We start from the raw sequence: 4865 nt of genomic DNA, 5'->3' as shown, positions 1-4865 counted from the left end.
CAGGACAGCACAGTAGTTTAGCTATTAATCTGTAAATACCAAACATTCACTACTTGCATTGCATATTTAGGATTGTATTGTAATGTATGTTTTACATGAGAAAGTTGTCTGTCAGGTTTGCTTAGCTAGGCATGGATGCCTAATTCATGGGGAGTCGATTAGATGGAATCCTAGGTTGTATTTCCATTTTGACCAGATCTTTAATGTGGCAATCTTGTTTTGAATGGCTCAGGTTGCTTTGGTTCCAGGCAGTCTAGAATAAGTTAAACTGGGCAGAGCGAAGAAATGAGGGGAACAAAAGGGAGATTAAGTATTGAAGGTTGGCTTCCAAGGCTGTGTTAAATTAGTTTAAAAACAAAAAGTTCTGTAGTTCAGCATCAGCTCCCCAGACTTTGTTGTGGACTGCCACGCAACAGATGGACTACACAGCATGTGAGTGCAGTGAGGAGAGTGATCAAAAAGAATAAAAGCAAACAGTGCGGTTTTCCCTTTTTAAAATAACTCTTTCTGCATACTTTTCATAGCATGACATACCTCCCTATTAGCAGTTGCCATTGTTTTTGTGAGAATGTTAGGTGTTTTTAAACAAGAGAGTTGTTTGTCTGTTTCTAGAGGAGAAAGCTGACAAATCACTAACCCACGTCTGGATTACAGAGGAAACTGCTATCTCCAAGTCTGAGAATCCTTGCTGCTAGGGTTAGCATTCTCAGGGGATGATTCCCAATAAAAAATGGAGCAAGCTTTGAAAACTAAATTTAAGTAATAATCAACCTAACAAGTAATGAATGCTGAATTAATTGCTTGTTAGATTGGTTGCAGTTAATTAAAATTCCAGTGAAAGCTCAGAAAAACTGACAGCTACTCACTGAAATGGCAAGTGTGCCATGAAATGCGCAATGTTATATATTTCTGTGGAACATACATAAAAAGGAAATGGTTCATATGACTGAATTAGCTTGCACAAGTGCTATGCAGAAATGTCTCTGCTAATATTATAATCCATGTGAAATAGTGACTAACTAACCTTCTTAAAGAGCATAATAATGGAGACTATGCTGAAAAATTTTGGTAGCCTGAAGACCTACACAGATGAATGTTCAACAAATAGGTATGACTCAAGTCTAATTAACATATACCCAAATGTATTTGAATAGATGCGACTGTAACACAGTCTTTTGTTACCTCCTATCATTTGCAGACCAATTTAAGGTCAGCATTTCTGAGTAAGGCCAGTAGCAATTGATCTGCAGCGAAGTGAACAATGTACAGTGCACAGTCCCAAATGGTACACACATGTTCAGAGCAAAAGAGGATTTTTGATACTATTGAAATACCAATCAAAGTGCTTCAGCAGGGACCAGACAGCTGCAAAACATTTAGGGACAGCTCAGGAATTCCCATGAGCAGAAGTGAGACAGGAAATCATGAGAAGCTGAATAAAGTAGCTGAGGAAAATGCCTTTATTTAACAGAGAGGTGGATTCAAAAGAAGTTCAGCAGATCCCAGAGCAGAAGATGTCAGAGAAGATAGATTAGGAATCATCTGAAAAGGGGAGGAAATTCTGTATACTGAAATGTAAATTTTTAAATTCAGATTTAAAACTCTCTCACATCATCTTGAACTTTGTTTTAAAGACAGTAACTAGCTAGTTGTGATGATAAATAAGTTCAAAGGTAGTCATACCTGTAGACTTACATAGTTAAGTATGATGAGGCAATGGCATTTAGTCATCAAGTTAAATTTAGGGAACTTCATCTTCCAAGTCTGGTTATACTGATGAGCCAAATTTTGTCTCAGTATGGCACAAACTGCTTGTTTACCAATAGAAGAAATTTAGCTACACTGTAACAAATGCTAGTTGAATGACTACTTTGATAGTCTCATATTCTGAGACAGGGTAAGTTTGGGACCAGAAAAAGTTGTAAGAAGTGGTATTTTAGGTGTGTTGGTGAAGCCATAAGGTGGGGGAGGCCAGTATAGTAAGAGTGGAAGTACTAAAAGGAGAGATCCAGCCTTTACCATGTCGGAGTGCTGAGGAGCTAAGGCAAATGGCTATATTGGTCTCCTTGTGGTTTCCTTGGGAATGCAACGTGCTGGTGGTCATCTTTAACAAGCATCCAGCAACGTACTTGGAATACGAGCTCCCAGCATGCTGCTCTGGCGTCCTCACGGCAAGTGTGAATGGGTCACTTGCCAAGGAACAGCCATGCTTTAGGGTAAATACTTAGCTTTTGCCTAAAGAAGCAGGCAGGGTGTGTTGGATGGTGCCTTTTAAACGGGAGGGCTGGAAGCTGAAACCAGAACATTCCATGGCAACTGGAGAAAGTTCTGAGGAAAGTGCAGTGAGAGCAGCGGGACCCCCCTCCCCCTGCCTAGAGGGGAGACAAAGAACAGGCAAGGAGGGAACTGAAATAGGAAGCAGGAACCATGTCAGGAGGCTGGGGACTAAAAGAAAGCAAATTAATAAACCACTGGGGGGAAAGGCGCACAACTGACCAAAGCCACTAGGAAAGATAAGCAAATTCCAGATTCTTTAACTGCTCTGTGTGTGTGTGCATGCAGCCTGGCTAGTATGTTTAAATATAATCATTTTCCTCACTGTAGCAAGTACAACTCTTTTGCCTGTGGCACACAGGCAGACTTGCAGAATGTGAGCACTGTGTTATCTATATAATACGGTGTATTTTGAGCTGGGTTTGTCAGCATTGCTACCACTCAAACAACCTCAAATTTCTAAAAATATATGTTCATATCGGGGTGTGTGCATACGTAATGCAGTAATAAAAAGCTACTGGTAATATCCTGCCTGCAGTATAGACAAACAGTTCCTATCAAAAGCAGGAGAAATCTGGCGTACAGGCTGAAGGCACTGTGTGGCCTTAAGTGTTAATGTAATACTGCATTTTGGAAGTTGGAAGCTTGGTGTGCTCATTTGCACATCAGTACCCAGAATGCTTTTTCAGTTCCACCACTGTTTAATTCAAGTGCTGGGTTCGAGCTCTTGGAAGGCTCTGTAGTTTGCGATGCCCTCGCATGTGCTAAGTTCAGTTATTTTCCACAGAATAGTTTAAGTGATGATACTGGATCGTGAATAGGTCATCCAAGGATCCTTAATTAGGCTTGATGTTACAAATGCAAAAAAGTGCCCTTGAACACATTTAAAAAATGTTGTCTTTAACAAAACAAAGAATTCTGTTTTGGGAGTGTTGTGTGTGGTGGTGGTGGGGGGTATTTCTTCGAAAGTAGAGAAAAATTCTTCCCTGAGACAGAAAGTAAATTTCAGCTGAAAATGAGTAATGATGATGATGTTGAAATAGAAGCTCTTCACAGAGAGACCTTGAGCACACGGGGAAGATTCAGCACTAGGACAGTCCGAGCACCACCCGCCAGGCAATTGCAGCAGTGCGTTTGGGAGCGTTTAACCTGGGCCTGGGGAAGGCGAACTTCAGGGCGCGGGAGCCTGGCAGCGTTGGGTCCTGGGGTGTGCTGGGTGCCGAGGGAAGCCCCGGGCAGCACGAGGCTCAGCGGGGCGGCAGAGTTTCCCCAACATGGAGGCAGGCACTCGGGGTTGTGGAATTGCCCGTGCCTCCCGCAGCCCCCCGCCCGCGGGTACCGTTTCTGCCAACTGCTCCCGAAGGGAGGGCATTTTTGCACTGTACGAATTCCCGCCGTACCCCTTCCCTCCCCCACAATGCCGGCGCCTCGCTCTTGTAGTCAGGCTGAGAGTTGATCCTAGTACGGGGGGTGGGGGTGCGAAATGCAATGAAAGAGCGGGGGGGGGCCGGTCTGCTCTGCAGCCCCTGGCCCCTCCGGGATCGGCTCTCCTCAGCCGAGGCGAGGAGGTGGGGGCCGCTCTGCGCCTCTGCAGCTCCGGGAAGGTTTGCATTGGACGCTTTGCGCCTGGGGAGGGGGGGGAAGGTTGCCTGCAGCCCCCCCACCCGCCGGCCCCTCCTCCTCTCTCCGACGGGAGGGGGGCCTGGGGGGCGCGCGGCAGCCCGGATATCTGGGGGAGGGGGCGAGCACAGCCCCGCCGCCCCCGTGTGCCGCGGGCGGGGGCCTCGCTGCCGGCTCGGCATTGGAGGATCGGTGCTGGGGAAGGGGGAGACTGCAGCCCCCAGCCCCCGCGGGCGGGCGGGGTGGGGGCCGGCCTGCTGGCTCTGGCTGCTCTTGCATTGGCGGATGCGGGGAGGGAGGGGGGCAGGAAGCGGGGGGGCAGGGGGGAGCCCGAGTGGCTGGAGGGGGGGTCTTTATGAATAGGGTGGGGGTCTTCTCGGCCAAAGAAGAGAGGAAAGTTTGCGGTGCCGGTGGTGCGGGTGCGGCGAAGCGGGCGGGGCCCGGACCGGAGCCGGCGGCGGCGGCGCTTGGTCGGGGAGCAGCAGCCGGGGGGCCCCCGCTGGATTTTTGTAGGGGGGGTGGTATCGCCCCCTCCTTCTCCTCCCCCCAGGGGTGAAAGTGCAAGAGGAAGTGCAGCCGCTGCCATCTTTCCTCCGCTCCAAACACACAGGGACGGACGGAGCCGGCAGCCCGGAGCCGCAGCCGCCGGAGCCCCCTCCCTCCCGGCTCGCTGCAGCCGCGCCGCGCACGCCCCTTCCCGCGGCGGCCTCCGCGGCCGCAGCGCCTCGTGGCGGCCGGGCCCGGGCGGAGCTCGCGCGCCGGCGGCCGCGGCGGCCCCGCGCGGCGCGCGCCCCTCCGCCGCCCGAGCCTTTTGTCTCGCCCCCCCTGCAATCCCCTCGCGCTGTGCAGGGAGCGCAGCGCGCGCCGCCGCCGTCGGCCCGGACAGGGGCGGGGAGGAGGAGGCGGCGCGCGCCGCCGGGCGGCCTGAGAGCGCGCGCCCCCTGCGGGCGCCAGCGGGGCGGCGCAGCCCC

Source organism: Gavia stellata, chromosome 21 (genome assembly GCF_030936135.1).
Source record: "Gavia stellata isolate bGavSte3 chromosome 21, bGavSte3.hap2, whole genome shotgun sequence".
NCBI classification, from domain to species: domain Eukaryota; kingdom Metazoa; phylum Chordata; class Aves; order Gaviiformes; family Gaviidae; genus Gavia; species Gavia stellata.
This window is presented reverse-complemented; position numbering follows the sequence as displayed.